Source organism: Lissotriton helveticus, chromosome 5_1 (genome assembly GCF_964261635.1).
Source record: "Lissotriton helveticus chromosome 5_1, aLisHel1.1, whole genome shotgun sequence".
NCBI lineage: Eukaryota > Metazoa > Chordata > Amphibia > Caudata > Salamandridae > Lissotriton > Lissotriton helveticus.
In genome coordinates this window covers 861697495-861719417 of record NC_136065.1, presented here as the reverse complement: position 1 = coordinate 861719417, position 21923 = coordinate 861697495, and the positions used below count along the sequence as shown (strand labels likewise).

At 44.0% G+C, this 21923-nt stretch overlaps 1 protein-coding gene across 3 annotated transcripts in view; it reads left to right on the top strand.

Annotated features, from left to right (window-relative positions):
* The window catches only part of ARHGEF10L (Rho guanine nucleotide exchange factor 10 like), a 640241-nt gene that overhangs the window by 273473 nt on the left and 344845 nt on the right, over positions 1-21923 (top strand). The gene's annotated exons all lie outside the window — the stretch shown is intronic.

The following is a 21923-nucleotide window of genomic DNA, read 5'->3' as shown; positions in this document are numbered from 1 at the left end:
GCTAGGTCAGAAGCGATGAATCACCTGTCTGATTTGTTTGAGGACCAGTCCACATAATGAACGAATAAATGAATGAATACATTACCTAATAAATGGAACAGTCTGCCCAGGACATCGAGATGATAGGACTGAAAGAAATACAAAAACAGGCTTCTCAAGAAAACTAACAAAAAGCAACTAACAAAGCGGGTGGGATTTGAGTGCCTTGTGAAACTTTTCATGAGTAGCAATCTGACAATCTGGAAGCTGAGAGAACTAGCGGAGTGTATTCCAAAACTGTGGACATGGGCAAAGACCTGTTACCAGTCCGGGTTTGCATAAAGCGGGGTAAAGGGCAAAGAATGTGGGCACCAGATCAAACAGAGTAGAGAGAAGCTTGCCAAAACAGCCTGGCTTTATACATTGATGTCGTTGATTGCGACAGCCAGAGGTACATGACCTTCCATACACTCCCCAGTAGTGTGTCGGAGTTGAACTGATTCCACTTTGGGGAGAACGCGCACTCCCTCCCGGAAGCCATTTTCTGCCCCAGTGAATGCTTAGCATTTCCCTCCTGCCTGCCATGCCTTGATGATTTCTGTTTTGATTGCCGCAGTTATGACTTTTAACCTAGCACCCCAGCTTCTTTGACTCTGGCTTCCTGCTATGGCTTCGAGTTTTAGAAGAACGGGGGTCTCTGTGAACTAGAAGGTAGTATTTTGACAATTTCTGACGCTCAATACAGAGAAACACCTGACCATAAACAAGTTGAAAATATGCTTTTCGTGCTTTCTCGCATTTTTTTTGTAAATTCTTCATTGACAGCGTCAGTGTCAGACTGGGACAGAAAATAAAAGTGGCCATCATAAGTGTCCCTTGTTTGCAAACTGGGGCATTTTTGTACTTGTAAAGACACGCTACATAAGTGTTTTGCAAGGTATGGTGGACTGCATGGATCTAAACTTGCTGCAGACAATGTTTGTTTTAATTTCAGGGAAATCAACAATAAAAACAGGCCCAACAACATCAAAACAGGCCCACAAAGATCAAAAAGACCAGCCTACACACTGACCCGTCACACCAGCCATCGGGCAGTTCCTGATTTCCTCATAGGCCAGCCTGACCCTAGCCTGGGTAGAAACTCACTGAGTTGTTAATCCTTTTCCCCGGGGGCCACTGAAAACCTACGACCAAGGCTGAAATTTCATAGCATATATAATTCATTATTGTATTTCGAGTGGGTAATTTGTTTCAAAGCCACATTCAGTGGCGTAGCAAGGTCAGGTGGAACCCTGTGTGGAAAATGTCTTGTCACCCCCGGATTGGCAAAATGGAAAAAATTTGTGTTTAAAACACATATTTTTGCCATTTTGTCATCCCCCTCAGTGATGACACCCCGGGCGGCCCACACCCACCGCTCCCCCTTCCTACCCCACTCGCCACATTAAAGTGAATTGAGCCCTAAAGGGTTTCAGATGACAGCAGAGAATTTGTAAACCTCTACCTTTTAGGATCATGTTTTCCCAGATGTCCATGTAATGTTAATTGCCGTGCTTTAATTCACAAGCAACGTGAAACTGTCTGGAGTTTTATTTTAGCCCCAGCAGCTGCTAAAACATTTCTGGGTAGTTTTTTGCCATTCATTTTAACAGGCTTATCTTTCATATATGTACATAGAGAGCTATTCTTTTTGTTAAAGTAATACATCTCTCTCTACATTGAGTTAATTGTGTATATTCACTGATTCATAGTATATCTAATACTGATTCCTGCACACCATGATTGGTCAACATGGTTACCTTCAGAGAAGCGAGAGTACAAAGGGAGTAGCTTGGTAAAGCCACCAAAGTGCAGCTGTACCAGGGACCATGGACCACCAGCGACAAATGACAGTTGACACCATAGATATTGCCTTGGAACAAATGAACTGATAAATTCCTGTATGTACAAGAGATACTACCTGATAATGATTGATTGATAAATGACTGTACGTACAAGAGATACTGCCTGGTAATGACTGAATGATACTGCCTGGTAAGGAATGAAGGAAAAATGACTGTGCGTTCAAGAGATACTGCCTGGTAATGAATGAATGAATGAATGAAAAATGACTGTACATACAAGAGATACTGCCTGGTAATGAATGAATGATAAATGGCTGTAGGTACAAGAGATACTGCCTGGTAATGAATGAATGATAAATGACTGTACGTATAAGAGATACTGCCTGGTAATGAATAAATGATAAATGGCAATAGGCACCCGGGATACCGACTGATAACGCATGATAAATGGCTGCAGGCACCAGACATACTTGCTGGTAACTAGTGAATGCTAATGACAGTGACTGTAGGCACCAGAGATACTTACTGCCTGCTGAAGAGCGGATGATAATGTCAATAGTCACCAGACATACTGCCTCCTAGTGAATAAATGATAATGTAGTTGGCCAGTGATATTGGCGGTGGCATGGTAATCTCCACTAGCCTTTCAGGATATGTAAACATTGGACGCGTGACTCCCCTCTCCAGTCAGTATTTCAAAACGTGAGGCATGACTGTTTTGTACAAGAGAACATGTAAAATGAACCCGTGCGTCTCTTGCATTACAGAACATCTATGCCTTAGCGACGTGACTGTGATGCACCAGAGAGCACATATGAGTAAGAGATGTCACTCTACTGTACGTTGTGACAGCATGTAATCTTTGAATGGGTGACTCTTGCATTAAGGAGCATATAAACATTAGACATATGACAGCCTTACACCAGATAACATGTGAAGATAAGAGACCTCACTCTTTTGTATCAGGGAGCTTGAAAACTTTGCATCAGTGACTCTTGCATTACAGTGCATATAAACAGTAGGGTTATGATGGCCTTGGACTCAGCAACATGTAGAGAGGGGAGATGTCACTCTTGTGTTATGTTATGTTTATTTGTATAGTCCACACCTCACCTGAATACGGTATGCTGGTGCTGAATAACCCTGGGCGAAGCACTACACTACGCTCGCGTAGTTTGCGAAGTTTGCGCAACTTCGCACTACGCGAGCTGCACGTAGCACAGTGCGAACACGCGTAGCGCAGCGGTCATTTTTTGCTTGTTCGCGGTCCTCAACGTCATGTTCACGACCGCGAGCAAGCAAAATGACATCCCGGCGAGACTCTCTCAACGCGGGGAGGTCAGGTTTCTCATTGCGAGTGGTCGTGCATGCTCGCGACCACTCGCGATGAGAAACTACCAGTGTGTGTTAGCAAAGCTGCCGCTCGAGTAAAAATCTACTAGAGCGGCAGAAAACTACAGCTCGCACTGTGCAAGATGCCGTTTTCAATGATTGCACAGTGCCGAATGCTTGTTCGCACTGTGCAATCATTGAAAATGCATCTTGCACAGTGCGAACATGCTACTACGCAGCTCGCGTAGTGCTACTTGAAGTTCGCGTAGTGGGAAGTGAACTTCTCGTAGCTTTGCGTAGTGCTACTTCGCGAACTACGCCCACCCTTAGTGCTGAAGCAGGATCTATGTGGACGTAGCTAAGACCTGGGATAGGTGAAGAGCCAGGCCTTCAGTTTCTTCGATTTCAAGAACTGTGGAGACAGCTCTGATGTACAGTGGAGGTCATTTGGGGCTTTAGTAGTAATGTAGGAGAAGGCATACCCGCTGGATCTGGTTCTGCGTTTGCAGCGGGTGTGTGCGAATAGGAGTTTGGCTGAGCGAAGGTGTCTGGTAGGTTTGTGGAAGTGTATGTTGTTGAGGTAAATGTAAATTGATACTTGTATAGCGCACTACTCACCCGCAAGGGTCTCAAGGCGCTTGTACGAATACCGCTGTGGAACCCATCCTGGCTTTCCCTGTGAGGTGTCCACTCCTGGGCACCCCCAAGATGGAGGCCAGGCATTCTTAGCGTTGTGGGGGCCGTTGTGGAGATTAAGCAAGCTATTGCCCAGAGGTGCAGAGTGGGACTCCATGATTGGAATAGGCACCGAGGCGAGAATTATCAGGTCCGTGGAATTTTGAGCCCAAGACTCGTCGAGGCAGGGAATTGAACCCTGGTCCCGGGCTAGACCTCTGCATCAGGGTCTGCCGCTCTAACCATTGAGCCACACAATGTTGTGTAAGGCTTTGTATGTGTGTGAGAAGTTTGAAGAGTGCTTATTTGTGGATCTGGAGTCAGTAAAGCCCATTAAGGTTGGTGTGATAAGAGTATGAGGTGGGAGATTGAGGTGAGCCTGGCCTCTGAGTTTTTATGGTCTGGACTCTTCTGGTCAGTTGAGCGTTGGTCCCGGCACAGACTGTGTTGCAATAGTAGAGCTTGCTGGTGATGAGAGCTTGGGTGACTATTCTGCAAGTGTTGGTGGAGAGCCGTTTGAAGAACTAGAGCTTCTTGAATGTGTGCAATGCAGGAGATGAAGACAGCATTCACTTTGCCGGTCATGGTGAGTTGGTTGTCGATTACTATTTAGAGGTTCTCTGCGTGGGTTGCTGCGAATGGCTTGGGTCTGAGTTCAGCGTGCCACCATGTGGAGTCCCAGAGCAAGGTGTCTTTGCCGAAGATTACTACTTTTGTCTTGTCTGGGTTGAGCTTGAGGCTCATGTATCTGAGAACATTTACAATTTGTAAGGATAACTTTATTGTATGAAAGATCATTTAAACATTGGAAAAGTGACTCTCTGGTATTAGAAAACTGGTAAAAATTGATGATATGACTTTCAAGTATTAGATAGGTTTATCAATTTGTGACGTGACTCCTGGATCTGTCAGTATGTGCTTATTTGAGATGAAGCTCTCCTGTATCAAAGGGCTTGAACAACCTGACATTGAGAAGGTCCCGCATCAGAGTGTAAGCTTTGGAGGGTGACTCTTTTGCATAAAAAAATAGTTAAACTCTTGGGAGATTTCTCTCTTGCTTCAGAGAACATGTAAACATTAGAAAAGTGTCTCTTTATAATAACTACTCATTGACACACATTATGGGTTGCTTCTCATTAACTGTGTTGCATTGGTTTCTGTTGTACTTGCATTGTAGGCTATTGTCACACCATGAAATAATATTTTCTTATGATCCTGTACCCTGATCCATCTTTAAGAGTTTCTTCTGGGTGTGTGCATTAAAGACCTGAATGAAATGTCAGACTTGCTCAGACTTAGGGCCAGATTTAGCATTTGGTGGACGAGTACTCTGTCACAAACATAAACTGACAGAATATTTGTCACATTTGTGACAATCTTCCCACTCTGCTGAACTCTAAATCTGGCCCTTTTCTTTAAGCTAGTGGTGTGAGAATTCATGGCATAGGTTACTGGACACCTAAAACGGCATGGGAGGGCAGAGTTGTGATTTTTGAGATTGCATAGTAAGAGCCAGGCAGGATCTTGCCCCTTCACTCCTGGACAGTGACTCTTTCTGGGACTTCTCTCAGATCATGATTCCTGAGTGGGAGTGTCAGAAGGTGGAAAGATAGCAGTAGTAACCCTGTTCTATATGGACAGTGCTCCCTTCAGCCATCATGTGTGGGAGAAAGAGTGAGGGACACTCTTATGTGAGTATCCTAGATAGAGGCCCTGCCATTGGCGGATGGGACTAACACTCAATAATGGGGTAGGCGGCTGATGATCTGTGGAGCGGACTATCCTTGAAAGGGAAGTAGCAGTAGGAAGAGCGAAAATTAAAGGTGGGGGATGGGAATTACCTGTTTGTGATGCTGCTGACTCCGAACTAGTGGTACAATGTAGTGTACTATAGTTTTTGTATAGGGATTACAATCCCTTTGGAGGTCACTGAGCACGTGCCGTTATTGTTAGCATGCTGCGATGTGTGTGATTGGAAAGGTATTGTCTTTGTTTTGAGCCTTTGTGGGAAGTATTTTCATGTTATTTGTGATTGGCCAGAGAGGCACTCAATCAATCAGGGTTTTGTAGAGCTCACTACTTACCTGTGAGGGTCTCAAGGCGCTGAAGGAGAGGGGTGTGAGCAGCTTCGTTGGGGTCATTCGAAGAGCCAGGTCTTGAGGTCCTTTCTGAATTGGTGCAGTGTTGGGCTTCGTCGGAGGTGAAGGGGAAGTTCATTCCAGGTCTTGGCTGCGAGGTGGGAGAAGGATCTTCCACCTGCTTTGGTCCTCTAGAAACAAGGGACGGTGGCTAAGGCAAGGTCGGCTGAGCGTAGATTTCTCTTGGGGGCATGGAAGGAGATTTGGTCATTGAGGTATTGGGGACTGGTGTTGTGGAGGGCTTTGTAGGCGTATGTGAGCAGTTTGAAGGTTATTCTTCTTTCGATGGGGAGCCAGTGGAGGTCGCGGAGGTGTTGGGTGATGTGCCCATGTCCTGGGATATCGAAGATAAGTCTGGCTGCGGCTTTCTGGACGGTCTGGAGTTTGTGGAGGAGTTTTTTGTTGATTCCGGCATAGAGAGCGTTTCCGTAGTTCAGTCTGCTGGTGATGAGTGTACTCCTATCTTGTGTTGGAAAACAATGTGTGACAGTGTGGCAGTGTGATTGCTGATGGGTATAAGAGATGTGCAGGTTAAAATTGAGTTGGCTCATGGCGTTGTTTAGCCCTGCAGAGCCTGACACATTTTTATTTTCCATTTGGTCCCTTTACTCCCCAATTGCAGCATAAGGATTGCCAATTCAGCTATGGTGGACCTTTTTAGGTCGAACCTGGGTAGCGCATGCGCTGCTCTGTGAGGCATGCTGTACTGAGGTATGTAATAGAAGCTCTGCCCATTTCCTGCCCATCTTTTCAATTGGCTCCTGTTACTGTCCTTTCAAAACCATTGCTTTTCATTAATGAATAAGCTTAGTAGTCCCTCCTTGGTACCGCCTCGTCTGCATTTGTAACCTCCCATAACGAGTGTACTTTTTACTTGTGTTATTACACGGTCTGCTTTATGTAGTCGGTGGGCACGGTTTTCTTTTATTATCGTCCCTATTCCATCCACGACGTTGCAGCATGCCGCCCGCTTTTATATTTTTATTAGTAATGTATTTATTTAATTTACCGCAAGTTCCGCTTTAACTATAACGGCTGCTCCCCATGATACCCCAAATCGCACTGTCGGATCAATCAGGATTTGTGACAGGCAGATCCACTTCCCATAATTTACGGGTGTTATTCGGCCTACTGCACTATTTAGATCCTAAAGTACAGGCCACCGCTGCCTTGTTGGATGCCACTAAGGCATTTGACTCCCTTGAATGGAAGTTCCTGCTAGCTCTTTTTACTCGAATGGGCTTCAGCCGATTATTTACCCAAAAAATTAGCATCCTGTATAATAACCCAAAGGCAAGAGTGACAGTGAATGGTCAAATCTCTGATCCCATAAACATTACAAGGGGGACTAGACAAGGCTGCCCCTTGTCGCCATTGCTATTTGCCATTGCCAAGGAACCGCTAGCAGCGCGTCTGCGACAACATCACACACACCGTAGCATTGGCTTTACATCGAGGGGTCTGCTTGTGTCTATGTACGCAGACGACATAACGATATACATGCACAACCCAGCTGAGAATTTTGACCCTCTGATGCGGGAATTGGTGCGATATAGTGGCCTAACCGGCATTAACATAAACTGGTCCAAATCGACGATGCTGCCCCTAACTGATGGCACGAGTGTGTGCCACACCGAGTTCCCTATAGAGTGGGTGGCGGACGAAGTAAAATACCTGGGCATCAGAATTAGTCGCTCAATTCAGGACATATGGCTATCAAACTATGGAGTAGCTGTGGAATGGCTGGAGGGCAAAGTAAAAAAGTGGAAGACCCTACCGCTGTCCTTAACGGGCCGCATAGCAATAACAAAAATGGTAATACTACCGAAACTACTGTACCTCTTCGTGAATATTCCCCTGCCGCTTACAATGTGGAGATGTGTGGCTAACCGGTTAGAAGCGGCAGACCCTGAAGCAGAGGTCAGCCCGGGACCAGGGTTCAATTCCCGACGCGGCAGGGTCTTGGGTCAATGTCCGCGGACTTGATCATTCTCGCTTAGGTGCCTACGCTAACCATAGGTCCCACTCTGCAACTCTGGGCAATAGCTTGCTTAATCTCCACAATGGCCCCAGCAACGCCGGGGATGCCTGGCTTCACCTTGGGGTGCCCTCTCACAGGGAATGCCAGGACGGGTTCCCTAGCGGTATACAGCGCCAGGACACCACGTAACGAGGTAACAGTGCGCTTTACAAGTATACATACATTACATTACATTACAATGTCCTTCTTCTGCCGCATCCGGTTCGCAATCCTGGAACTGGTTTGGGCGGGCAAGCAACCCAGAGTAACATGGAAATTGTTGACGCTTCCCTTCCGTCAGGGTGGGCTTGCGGCCCCGGATTTTGAATTGTACGCATATAGTGCGCAAGCCCAATACCTACATTACTGGCAACATCCTATCCCGTACCAACCACATGTGGCGATTGAGAAAGACATTACTGTACCGACCCCGTTGAGGACAACTCTGTATCACAAATACAAACGATCACCGACGGATATAGACACAGTGGAGACGGTACGTTGGGCCTGGGTGAATATAGCAAAACGTGCTGGACTGGCTGAACTATATGCCCCGACCATGCCGCTAGGTGGGAACCCGCTATTGGGACCAATAACGGACACAGCGGTGTCGGAAAGAGCACGCAAATGCGGACTGTCGATGGTGGGGGATTTGTACCCAGATGACACCTTCCTATCTTTACAGGCAATGTGCGAATCTGAGGAGCCCACGGCATCCGAATTGCTCCTTTACTATCAACTACGAGCGGCATGCAGGTCTAGATACCCAATGTTTCCTGCTGCCCCGCCGACGCTGTCGGCACTAGAAGATGTCCTAGTAAACAGCTCGCCACGCAAACTGATCACTCGTATCTACAAAATCACGCAGGATACGGCCCCCGTGTTACAACCTGAATCGAGATTGCAATGGGAAGCAGAGGTAGGTATTAGCATTACAGAGAAACAATGGTTATTCTATTGCACCCAACTCGAACACCTATCGCCCAACTACAGACTGAGATTAATACATTTTAATTACTTACATAGAACATACCGCACACCTAAACAACTATTTAGGATGGGCCTGTTAGCTGATGCAAACTGCTAGAGATGTGGAACCCCGGATGCAACATTTTATCACTTAACATGGGAATGCGGGCCTGTGAGCAGATATTGGGTGGAAGTCTTTGGAAAGATAGGACAGATAGTTGAGGAGGAAATGAGTCCCGATCCGCTTCTGGCACTCCTTGGTTTTGTCATGAATATACCGTGCGCTTCCAGGAAACTAGTTGCCCTTCTACTTTTGCTGGCTAAGAGGCAGATTGCACTACACTGAAAACAAAAGGCTCCGCCAACAGTGTCAGGTTGGTTAAAATCGGCCCTGTATTGTAAGGACCAATTGATAGCGTAATGGGAATTAATGCCGCAGCGATCCAGACCAGTAGATATTTGGCAACCATTGGCGACCTGGTTGGACGGGGCGCATGTAGTGGTGTGAGGCTGGAGGTGTGTGGGAAGGGTGCAATGGGACGTAGTGTGTGTGGTGCAGGATGTAGACCCCAAATGGGGGGACAGAAGGAGTGGGTGATGATTGTAGCGGGAAAGATAGATGGTGTAGGGGTTGGGAGTGTGTTGGGCGATGTGACACTCCGGGTGGATTGAGATGAAAGTAGCACGGGTGGTGATTGGATCTCGAGACCTCCGGACAAGTACTTTACGATGAGGGTGGCATTGAGGACATACAGCTTAGGCTAACGATTGTACAATCTCCTATGCAGAACGCTTCTAGTTGGTTTGCTTTATTACTTGTTAATTTTGGTTATTGACGCTGTATACGAGTGTATGGATATAGAACCGCAAATTGCGGTGAGAATTTACAATGACAAGCTGCCTGCCTCCGGGTTGTTGGCTGAATAGCAGTGTACCACTTGTACGAATCAATAAAGGTTTTGGAAAACAAAAAAAAAAACACTATAGCGGCTGCTCTAATTTTTTTAATTTACAGTATGTTCCGCTTTAGCGGCCAAACTTATTTATTTAATTTACACCGCATCCTCTTTCACTTTAGCGGCCATGCTACAGAACCTTACTTCAATTATTTATTTGTTTGTTTTCGGTGAAAGGGCCCCTTTAATGTTGCCCGCGCCCCCTATTTTAGATGCTGCTCAAACCTGAATATGGCGGACATCGTCTAAAGGAAGAGGCGCGGCCACCATTAAAGTGGTCTCGCATTTGTGAGAGTTTGAGCTATTAGGATCAGAAATGACAATGCCTTTTATATATGTGTTGCTTTTAAAAACACATAAATAAAAGGCATTGTCATTTACAATGTCAATAGCTTAAACCTTCGCAAAGGCGAGACCTATTGCATTGAAAATGCTTGTTAACCCTATATTGTCCTTTTTCGTTTTGTCTTTTGCTTACCGTTTTTCCTGCTTTTATTCTCTCGCTGACATTGGGTTGCATTCGAGAAAAGTAAGCAGACGTGCAGAAACTCAGAGGTGCATACAGCAGATTGGTTGGTTCTATTGATGTGATAAATTGTTAAACTTTGTAGTAATGGTGAAAAACGAAAAAAATTGTTTTTATGTAGCATACCAACAAGTTATGCAGATGGGTGGGCGCCTGCACAGTGTGAATAGCTAAGGCGAGGGTGTATTTTAGGTGCTATAACAAGCAATGCATGCAGCCGCGTAATGAGCCCCCATCTTTATCAGCGTAGGTGGAGTGGGTGTCACTAGACAGTTCTTTGTGTCATAAACATTTACATTGATCGTTATAGCTTCTTTGACTTCTAAATGGGTTTTTAAGAGTAGTTGTATTTGTATGTGCATTGGCAGTGCTACAGGGGCAAAGTATGGATTCAGGCTGTAGTGGCCTTCTGAGAAGGGCCATGGCACTTAATGTTTTTTTGTTTTGTTTTACAAAGAAAGCACTGCCAAGGACTGGCCATTGTCCACAAAGTTGTGCCTGTCAAATGCACAGTGGCAGAAAACTAGATTATTAGTATTATTAGCAATATATTTATTTATAGAGCACAGGTGATACCTATAAAGGTGCCCCAGCGTTATCATTTCAAATCCTTTAATATCTTGTGACGTTTTAGCTTTACGAACTAGACGATTTTAAATACCCTTAGAGTCAATAGGGCTAGATATGGTATTAGGCCTTTTCCCACTTTAGTGGGAAAGTTAAGGAACTTTCACCTATCTGTCTGCAGTGAAAAGATTTCCTTCCATCCTCTTTTTCTAAATACATGTCGACACAGTGGCCTACACTCTGTTTCTTATTAGGGCTTTAGCACTCTGTTGCCCATTGTTGGGCTATTTTAGTGCTTTACAAAAAGCATTATTGACGATGGATGACCATCATGATGAAAGGACCTACACACACGGCCCAGTCATGTTAACACTATGATTTCACTCAAGAGAGCGAACTTAGAACCTGAAGCATAATGATGGCTGGGGAAAAACCAACGAAGTTTTTTATGATATGGTAACGGTATCGCATAAATCCTGATTTTAACATGGAAATCGTACCATGGTTAGTAATCCTATTATTTGCAAGAATTGCAGGAAGTTTGTGAGAGAAAAAATTAATAACTTTACACTCCCCTCAGGAAAACCCCAAGCCATCCACCTGAGTTCCAAAAGGGAGGCAAGGCAAAGCATCCATTCGGGAGAGTTTGTGGGTCTCCTGCACTCTATGATCCAGCACCTTGGAAAACGTTTAGAGCGAGCCCCCAGCAGGTCATTCGTTGTCTCTGTGAGCCCTTATAGACCTCAGCAATACAGATATATTTGCCTTGTGGAGCACATTCATAGGTACTTATGCCCCTTCGCATCGCAAATCAGGCTTAGGACCAAAACACCTTATTGTTTGCTGTGTACAAGAACAAATACAATGCAACTTTACAAGGAAGTGTACACTGTGAAGTACAGAATGTGATGTGGTAACAAAAACAAATCCAACCTATTCCACAAAAGTAAATATAACCAAACTACACTTTAGTTCTCACATTTTCATGCGCTGACATTCAGTTGAGTTGTTTCCACACAATGGAGCCACCTATAACTTTCTGGCTTTGGTAAGTAGATTTCTCACCCTTGTGGAGTTGTTGGGATACTCGATGAGTAGATCTCTCTTTCTGGTGCCTCATGCTCCTTCAGCCTCCGCTTCTACATCTGTTTCCTTCTCATCCACCTATGGAGGCTTCCTTCACTTATATGACATTCACCAACCTCACCTCCTACACGTACCACCTCTTCTCCCACCTTCCCCGGCTTTCTCTTTTTAATTTTTCTTTAGGTCTCGCGACCTGCGTTGCACTGCGCAGCAGTGCACGCGCAGGTCGCGAGACCTCTAGTAGGTGAAAAACGGGGTTTTCAAGCTGACCTGGAATCACACAAGCTCGTGCATGTGCGTTTCCTTTTCAGCTACCCCATTGGCCTTAGCGTGCGTCTTTTAATGAAAGACTGCACGCTATTGGCCAAAGGCGGGCGTATTGCTCCGCCCACAGCCAATTGGTGTCTATTACGCGTTTGGTGTGCGTAATAGACACCAATAGGCCATCACGTGGTTTCAATTATTGTGCTTAGATGGGCGCGATAAATGAAAGCATGTCTCCTGTGGCGCGCCCGCACCACTCAGCAGGATTGTTCATTTTCGTTTTTGGATCCATTTCTCAGGAAAGCAACGGTGCATTTTTTGGAGCCGGGGAAGCAGAATCTAGCTACCAGTGTGTGTCTTGTTTACATTTGCTGCCCGCCGTCACCACTGCTGGTTTCACAGTCTTATTGTTTTCTGTTTTCAACGAGGACAGTGATTTCAGTGAGCTATTGCAGTTACTTTGGTGGTTGGTGTTGCGTTCTGAAGTTTTTTAACCTGATGACAGCAGTGGTTTGTCGCAGTGACTTCTTTTTCCAAGGCTGTCGGTACTTTCTCTTCCTGTGACTGTTGAGCATAGACTTATTTTTGCTTTTGAAGGCAGAAGTCAAGCCCACTAATGCGGAGTTGGCAATCTTACTTTTGGAGTGGTGAGTGGTGGAGCGGCTATACAGTGCATATGAACCTGTGCACTCACTGTCAGTAGTGTCTCAGTGATGGGGGCGGGGGGAGCGGCGTCATTTGGTATTCGTCCAGAGTGTTTGGATCTGGGGGTCTCCAATTAATACGCGGTTGTATTTACTAGATGTTTTTCAACAGAGCAACTCTTTCATTTACTTGGAGACACACTTGCTGTAACCAAAATTAGAAAAATCAAACACTTTCCAGTGACTGGAAACAAGATATATCTATACTCTACATTAAATGCTGATGTAATAAATAGTACATTGCACTCTGTGTGTGTGTGTGTGTGTGTGTGTGAGAACGTGTGTGTGAGTGTATCTAGACAGACAGACCGACCAGGTGCAGCGTGTAATTTGACAATCATTATCATTGTTGAGTGTGGAAAGACTCCTCCATGATTCTTGTGAGGCTAAGTAAGCCTCAGCAGTGGCATCACGAAACTTGAAGGGGCTCCCTTCAAAGCACATGAAGGACCCCTCCCCTACCCCCCCCAACACACTCCAGACCCAGTCAGGAGCTCTCGGGTCAGGGCCATGCATAATGTCGTAGAGCACCCCTTGGGCTCAGGGATCCCTCCTCACCACGGGGCTGGAGCTCTCGGGTCAGGGCCATGCATAATGTCGTAGAGCGCCCCTTGGGCTCAGGGATCCCTCCTCACCACGGGGCTGCAGGTCCTAATGTTACGCCACTGATCGTCAGGTTGGTTGTGATGTCACATCCCTCCCCTCCTTCAGCATTGGTAATAAACAGCACATCACTCTCTGCTGATAAGGTTTGTGACTTTGTATTTTCACGTGCATTTGTTCTATAAATTGTATTTAATCAAACCAGGGTGCAAGGGTTTTCGTTTGCGCTGTACTGTGGATAAAACATGGAATCTGATCTTTGTACTGTAGTAATGAATACCTGGAAATGCATCTTTAGTGCACTTGCTCCCAATAACGTGTTATTGGACCAGTCTACTGTGGCATATAGTCTGGGTGCAGCGCCGGGGAGGAAAAGCTGGCCTATGTGCCTGCGGGGGAGGGAGAGGGGAGATGGGGGGTTGCTCGGTGTCCTTTGTCAGTCCTCCGCCATTCATCCAATGAACTGCTTCCGCTGTAATAGGGAAGAGCCGGCCAAGATGCCTGGGAGAAGAGGAAAGCGTAGAGTAAATGGCATCTCACACTGCTGCACCAGATGGCACATACTTCTAGGCACTGCTGTTCGGCACTACACATTAAGTGGAAAATTAAACTGCTTGACGTTTTGTTTTTTCCTTAACACCCCGAATACGGTTTAATCATTCATGCGTTCTGAGCTGGTGCAAATGCAAATCTGCAGGCCGTTAATGCGTTTCCGCTAATGGAATGGCCTCAAAATTAACACTTAACCAACGCACGGTTTTCAGTCTCAGCAAAATCAAGCATTTGGAATGCAATAGGTCTCGCATTATTAAAGTTTGAGCTATTGGCATTGCTAAAGAATGCAACACCAATAGAACAAACTTTAATAATGCGAGACCTATTGCATTGCAAATACTTGTTTAGTCCTGCTTCTTTAGTCTAACAACACCTCTTTCTGCTTTTCCTGTATATGCCACCTGCTCCCTCCTATTTATTTTAGGCTTCTTCCTGATCTCCTTTGCTCTCTGACCTTGCACCCTTCCCATCTATCTCTACTCCGCCATCTCCTCATGCGCTACCTTCTCGCCTCTGTCCTGCTGTTCCTTCTCTGCCTCCCCACCTCTTCTACAGACCAATGTCTCCTCTTCCTACCTGCCTTCTCAACCTACCTCACCTTTTCAATCTATCCTCATACTACACTTGGGGCCTGATTACGTTGTCAGTTGAACTCTTGTCCAACCAGCACCAAAGCAGAGGCAGGACCGCCTGACTAGAAGTTGGCGGTCCCACTGCCCTGATTATGATGCGACCGCCTTCACGGCAGTCGCAATGTGTATATTTTCTATTGGGGCATGTGATGAGGGTTGCAGCACATGCCCCAATAGAAAATAAACACATTAAAAACATCCCTGCACCATGAGGTGCCTGCTACATGGTGTACGGATATTTTGGGGGGCACCATGGGTGCTCCTCAGGCCCCATAGCGGAGGGCCAGGGGGAGAGGGGGCCCTGCTAGGGACCCCCAAAGTCACTTTCTGCCTGCCTTTTCATGGTGGGTGAACCACTATGAAAGGGCCGACGGAAAGCGACATTGTAATCCCTACGACGGTGCCTGAGCAGGTGCCACCCTCATTGTAGTGATTACTGACCCTCCGACGCACTATCTGGCTCCTTGAGCCAGTCGGAAGCGCATCGGGTGGTCCCTCCACCAGATGACTCTGCCCGCCGCATCGTAATGCAGCGGGCGAACGGCAGGGGCAGGGGCAGATGTCGGCGGGCCCAACACAGACGAGTCATTAGTGTCAGACTCACCAACATCATAATCAGGCCCTTAGTCACACCTTCTTCATTTCCCCAGCAACTCCACTCTTTCCTCCATTTACCTCCACATTGGCAAATAGCCACACTTCCATCTCTTCCATCCACCCTTCTTCAGTGCTATGATCAAACTATCAATGAAACTTTTGTCACTGTCTAGGGGTGTTTTAGATCTTCCAGTTCAGTCGTTTACATTCACTGCTTGTAATATCATCACTGTGGCACTGGAATGAGGAAGAGTTTCTTGAGTTAATCAATTTTTATGTAAGAAATTCCTTGTTGATAAAGCAATCACCACCAGTTTGTTTCTGTTCTATAAAGGCAGAGGAAATTGGATCCCAGTGGTAATGTAGTGATATAATGAATGGAAAATCAAATTTCGGTTAGTGCACTCTAAAGTCATTCTAAGGTCACAGTCCAGGATGAGGGCAGATATGAAAGCTGCAGTAGAAACCACAGGTTTACAGCTTTTGAGGTGATCCAGCACGGACACCAACCTGCGGATAAGTATTACTCAAATACACACATTCAGGCCCATAAACCACACCCCCTTACAATATCAGGTCAATGAAACCTCGCTGGAGATCAATTTTTGGGCTTTTCTATGTGTCCGGTTTGCTTAAGAGTTTGAACTTAATTATTTCTAAGCCCTTCCTTACTCATGGATCTATTTAGTTGAATTAGAATTGGAAATTAATGACATTTAAACATTTACCTTTTTATACATTGAATAACCACAGACTCAGTTTAAGTTTAAATTTTATCTGAAATATTTTAGTGAATCAAGTGCAAATTACAGTGTTAACTCCATCATTCTGAAAAAGTAAGGTTCAGTGGCCTAAATTAACTATACATTTTAATGACAAGTACCTCAGAAAGAGAGAACAGAGAGAAAAGGCACATTGACACAATACACATTTATATTTACCTAGAATGGTGTGAGATCAGACCACTATGGCCAAGAGTTTGGACCCACGAAAACTCAGGTGACAGGTTCAGGACAGGATTAGGACAGGACAGGCCACCTCTTCTGGATTTAACGCCAGCGTTAAAACCCTCGCTGATAGTAGTTTCCCCTCAACTATCTTCCACATCTCGTTCCTAGTTCCCTTGCCTCCTCGGTCCTCTTCCGCAATCTTGTTCCTAAATTTTATTTGGAAAATTCCAAGTCTACTTCAGACAATTTGATCAGCTATCGGACAGTATCTCTATCTCTCAGCATTCTAGTAGCGATCCGTCTACTTCATTTAGCTAACTATCCCAATTATACCTTTTGGAGGCATGTTCCATCCCCAAATGTTTCAGTCTTGTGTAAACTGCAAATTCTGATTGGACAAGCCGAGGGGATGATCATCACACCATACGAAGTTTATTACTTTCTCTTAAGAGCATTGTCTTATGTTTCTGCCCATTAATTTGTTTCACCCAAGCTTGATTCCCACCCATTTCTCATATTAGTTTCAACATTGTATATCTTTTATACATTTGTTCATTGAGTCTTCAGGATGTTCCATCATATTTCTGCCTATGAGAAAAAGCAGTGCGTGACTGGGTTCCAAGTATTGAAATCATGATTCCAGGGTTGCTTTCTAATGCGACTGCGCCTGGGTGTCACATGACTGTCAGCCCTTAGCTCTCTTTAAGGCTCAAATACGAACTAACAGAGAAGTCAAAAAGACAAGATGTTAGATTCAAATAAAATGGTTTCACTGTCTTATGTCTACTCTAATCCCATTTAATTAAAATAATTATTTATGAATTAGCACTTAGTATAAAACACAGTTTAGTTTTAAGCAAAGCAGATGCTTAGCATGTGAGTTCTGAAGCCGCCATTTTGGACATTAGTGCGCAGAAGCAAAGCTTTCCCTCCAAGCGGTAGGACATCATGCAGTTGACGCATGCGCAGTTAATTTTCCCACGTTAGCAGCCATCTTTGGTTGCACTCGGGTTACTTATTAGGAAAACACAAAGGCAAGCGTTCCCTGCTTCTACATTGTGAACGAATTTCGTGTAAATTAGTACAACAAACAATTATTAATACTTTATTATGATCATATGAGGGGATTCACTCCGCAAGTTGCTTATTTGCAAATCCTTGCTCCATCAGAGGGCACATTTGACGTTCTATGTACGAGATGGATCATTGCATTGAGAGCAGGCGATCTTTGTGTTTTGAAAATCTGGCTCTGGAGATTGGAGTGGGTATGCTGGGATTGGAGTGGGAATAGTACATTTTTCCCACTCTGCTATCCAACACTTTCCCTCCTGTTGCACTCACTGGAGTTGGAATAGTAATTGTTACCTCAACGCTATCCAACATTTTCTCTACTGTTGCACTCTGTACAGTGCAAAATGTAAGTTTAAAAATTATAAAAGATTTTAATGTTTTAATTTATAATGTCATGTTTTTTATTAGATTTTATGTTATAGGTTTATGTATGTATATATATGTATATATATATATATATTTATTTTTAAATATTTATAACATTTCAAAATAAATTACAATTATTAGTTTATCAATTGTTTTAAAGTAAATATTCATTCATATATTACTTTTTAAATATGTATGTTTACATTTTTTAAATTACATTTATTTATAATTGTTAAAATTTACATTATAATTAAATAATTTAAAAAAGTTAATTTGATTATTTAATTTATTTAACATTATTTTTTATATATATATTTTTTTTAGATATTTTGTACATCAATATTTTTTACATCTGTTTATTTTTTCCGATATTTTAGTCATTTATATTATAAAGATAGGATGTCGATTATTTTGGCTATCGATATTTTGTGTGTTGATATTTGTGTATGGGGATATTTTGGTAATCGATATTATGTCAGTGATCCTCAGTTTTATATCAAACAGCTTATTTTGGGAAGTGGATAAAAGGGGAATGCAGGCGTGATCATACTCAAATGGTAGGCATAGCTCAGTGCACGTGTCCGCAGCCAATTTGAAAGCATTTAGGGACTTCAATGTATCAAACAATGTGGCGAGGATAAAGAGGTTAATATCTGAGACTCAGTGCATTACTTTCCCATTTTCATACAGCGTAGCTGACATTTCTGTTTATGGTAACCTGAAATTGTATGATTTCCAGTAAAACATAGAGTTGGTCAGTTTGAATGAGTATGAGACTGTGGTGTTTCATAGAAATTTAAGGTTTCCGATTTAGTCATTGGGTTTGTTGTCTGTGGTACTTGAAGGTGGTTTTGAATAAGCCAAGAGGGAATGCAGTGCCTAATTTGAGCCGGTGGTTGCAGATGGGCCCACCGGCACTCACTTTTGGGGACCAGCACATTTTGTTTCCTCATTAAACTTTTATCCAGAGCAAGAGAGAGAAAAATATAAAATGAGGAAGAGAAAGACAGAAAAGCCATGACAAAGGGAGAAGGCAGGGTAGTAAAAGAATCTGAAAGAGGGAGATAAATGTGCAGGGCAGTTACAGTGGTGGATTAAAGAGACATGAGGTGTAATCAAGACCATATATCCTTGGTATTTTAAATGCTGACTTTTAATAGCACTGGCCTCATCCCTGGCTTCTGAACAAAGCTTTGGGCCCGGCTCTTACTCGTTTGCAAATTAAACAATTCAAAATAGTATCTTTGGGGTGTTTTTACGTGCATCCTTGAGTTTTTGTCTGACAGAAGATTGACTTTTTAGGCTTGGTGCCCGTAGTAATCATGAAAACCTTTGAAGGGGCAAAACTCACTTTTAGGGGTAATATTACTTTCAGGCAGGAGCGGCCCATGCAGGTAAGAGTTGTGCAAATTCTTAACCAAGTGCAAAATCACACTTGGTGCTACATCAGAAGTGAGTGGAGTACACTTTAGGTGCAACATCACATTTAGAAGCAAATATCAGATGTAGCTTTAGGAATTTAAGGTATGAAATCCCTATTATTGCTAAGAGAGCAGGAGCGTGGTATCAGATTTAGGTGCAAAATCGTTCAGTCCAAAGAGAAAATCTTGCAGTAAAACGTCTAATTTGATGTAAAAGGAGTACAGCAGTACGAAATCATGTTTAATTGGCCGCAGATTAAGATGTAAAAGCACCTTTGGCGCAAAGGCAGCATGAGGTTTGAAACCTTTATGAGCACAAATCACATTTAAATGCAAACTAGCTTTAGCATCGCTAAATCACCCTTGATCCTAAATCATTAGCATTGTAGTATTGTGTTCTTATATTTTGGAGCAAAATTGCATTTAGATACAAAGTAATATTAAGATTCAAAATCAACAGGAGTGTGGAAAGACTTTTAAGAGCACACGTGCTCCTCCCTCTGGAGTGCGTGGACTCTTCACCTTACCGTCCAGGCGCTGGTAATGGGAAGCACGCTATGCAGGCAGGCTAACACAAATAATAGCCAATAGTTTACATTGAAACTCAAATACTTCTAGGACCTAATCTGAATGACACTTTCTTCTGTTTAAAGGAGACTGGCTCAGGAAAATCAAGAGGTGAAAAGCACTGAACCAAAGTCCTTCTCTTTGTATGTTTTTTATTGTTAATGACTGCAGCTTTGTCAGTGTCTTTTACTGTTCATCGCCAGACCGACCCAGGGTACCACACATATAAATAACCAGAAAGCAATAAGAGTGTGCTGACTTCTTCCCTACTTTCTCCACTCCTCCGACTCTCTAGTTTCCACCACTTAAGCAGCGGCAGCTCCTCTGCAATGGAGGAGTAGGGGCGTTGCCCCCCTCCCTCCGCCAGCTGCCTCAAAAGGCAGGAAAATAAAACTAAAACGAAAATAAACACATTTTATTATTGTTTTATTTTTCCTTTCCTCAGTAGTCTTTAGGGGTGGAATGACAGGCTATAGGGGGAGGGATGGGCACTGTTGTCAGTGCACATGACTGTTTGTCCAGCCATCTCAGGCTGGCCAGGCCAAACCATCATGCTCTCTAACCCGAGCTGCATTGCCAGGTTGGAGACAGCAAGTACAGGCTCTCAGTCTCACTAGAAGATTAAATTCACAGTGTGCGGACCAATTGAGACGCTGCTTTCATACTGCCACCAGCAGCATGAGAGCAGCATCAGGATTGGCCGCAGGAGATTGAATGTGCCTGCGGAGGAGAGGAGAAGAAGAGCATGACGCGGCTGGCTGCGGGTAAGATTTATTAAAAAAAAATATTTCGTCACCCACCCCCCGACTCCTTCCCATGTCTTACCACTCTTTGTCTACACCAGTCGCTACTGCACTTAACCAGCCTCTTCCACTTACCTCTACCTACCTTATCTACTTCAATTGCTCATACTTCCTCCAAGTATCCTATTTGTTTCCCATGCCTTCTTTTCTCACACTTTCTCCATTTCCTCTACCGTGTTCAATTATTCCTGGCCACACCTACCCCCGCTCCTTCCTCCGCCGTTGCTTAAGCTGCTCCATCAATCTGTTTTCAACTTCTCTAGATACCCCACATCCTTCTCTTACTGACCCCCTTTGAAACACCCCATTCTCCTCCAGGTGCCCCCCTGCTCTCACTTTCCTCCTCCACTCACCAATCTTCGCTTTTACTGCCACCCATGCACCCTTTTGTTCTATTTTCAACCAATCTTTGTTTCATCCACACACACCCACATCTACCTACAATCTTTCACCATGGGTGCAGGTCTCCTCCACCTACCACTGCCTGCACTCAATACCTTGCTTCCTTCATTTATCTCTAATGAAGCACAATTTACCCTTTGTCATGGACATCAGCTTTTTAGACAGATTTGTCCTAGCATCAGTACCTAATCTGTGCCTGTGGCTGCAGATGGCGGGCACTAGTGCTCGTTTTCAAGGATGGGAATACATTTTTCCTCAGAAAAGGGGGAGCGAAGGCGGAGACATGTGGTAAAGTAGTGACAAAGGGAGAAAACAGGGATGAAAAATAACCTCTAAGAGGAAGCAAAAGAGGAAGGAAGCATAGGATGGCTGAACAAAATAGGTGGAGTGTAATTAATGGAAGTAGTATTCGTCAACCTTGCCTTTGGCAGCACTGGGAGAGCTCTCCTCAGAAAAACCTTGGAGTACAGCGCTTTTTGTTAATTAACAAATTGAGCTTTACTCATTACTCTGGAGTCATGTGTCATTTTGCATTGATTTTGGGGTATTGGTTGTGTAGTTGTCTAGCACACGATGCACATTCAATCGTTTGACGCCCCCGCTATCTGTCGCTTTCATTTTCGTGAGTACATGAATGCCGATAGCCCCACGATTTTAGAAATACAACTAAAAATCATGACTGCTTTCAGAAAATATCACACCCTGTTGAATTTTATTATTTTCGTACTTTAGTAATATTTTGCATGACAGGAATAATTATTTTCAAGTCTTCAAAATTGATGTGTGATATTAAAAAACCTGCATAAGTTTCTTCATATTGTTCAAAATTCTTGAAAAATTCACTGAAGGAAATACATTTTTTTTAAAAACAGCTTTACTTCGTTTTTCTGGCGTTA